This window comes from Camelus dromedarius, chromosome 16 (genome assembly GCF_036321535.1).
Source record: "Camelus dromedarius isolate mCamDro1 chromosome 16, mCamDro1.pat, whole genome shotgun sequence".
NCBI classification, from domain to species: domain Eukaryota; kingdom Metazoa; phylum Chordata; class Mammalia; order Artiodactyla; family Camelidae; genus Camelus; species Camelus dromedarius.
In genome coordinates this window covers 41414709-41415585 of record NC_087451.1, presented here as the reverse complement: position 1 = coordinate 41415585, position 877 = coordinate 41414709, and positions in this window count along the sequence as shown.

Below are 877 nucleotides of genomic sequence, written 5' to 3'. Positions count from 1 at the left end.
GAATGCACCCCCACCCCCACCCCACATTCTTTTCATGCAAAATTCATTTTCTCTCGGTCTCTGCCAGCTTCTTTTCACAAGTTCACTGAGTGAGATTTTCTGCTAAGGGGTCACATCTGTCTGATAAAAAGAAGCCTAGAAAATGGTTCTCCCATTCATGTTCCAGAGACCTGGGGGGGAATCCATTGCAGCTTTAGGGCTCCAGCCATAATCATCTCTGCTTGGAAACCCAAAGCCCTTACTAGTAAATCATCACGCGTGATGAGGGGGAGGGTCCCACTCACAAAGGCAATGCAAAGGATGAGGAGACATGGAGAGTGGCCTCAGCAAGATTAGAAAAGATAGGGGAAAAAGAGAGAGACAAAAAAAAAGTACTCAGCAAGATGCAGGACTGCATCCCCCAATCCACCCCAAGAGATTTGGAAACAAGAACAAATGGGAAAACTTACCTTGCTCTTGGAGGGGTAACTAAATATTGTGAAGAGAGCCATTTTTTATCATTTTGGCACATCACCCAATTCTAGCCAAAATCCTAGTGGAATTTTGAGAAATTGAGAAAAAAAAAAGCCCTAAACAGCACCTGGAAGAGAAAAACGTACAAGAAAGTCAAACAATTTTGAAAAAAGAAAGTGAGAGTGTCTAAGCTCACCTAGAGAATAAGGCTGGAGATCCAAAGCTTAAATCAGGGGAGTCTAGGACCAAAATTGACAGGTGAATGGAGCAGACTAGATGGTTCATTCACCTGGGAAAAGAAGGAAGACTGTTCAATGAATAGGGCTGGGCCCACTGGTTTAGCTGTTGTATTTGGTAGAAAATTGGGAGAAATCTTTTGGATTCCCACATCGTATCATACACCTAAATAAATTTTAGATGAATT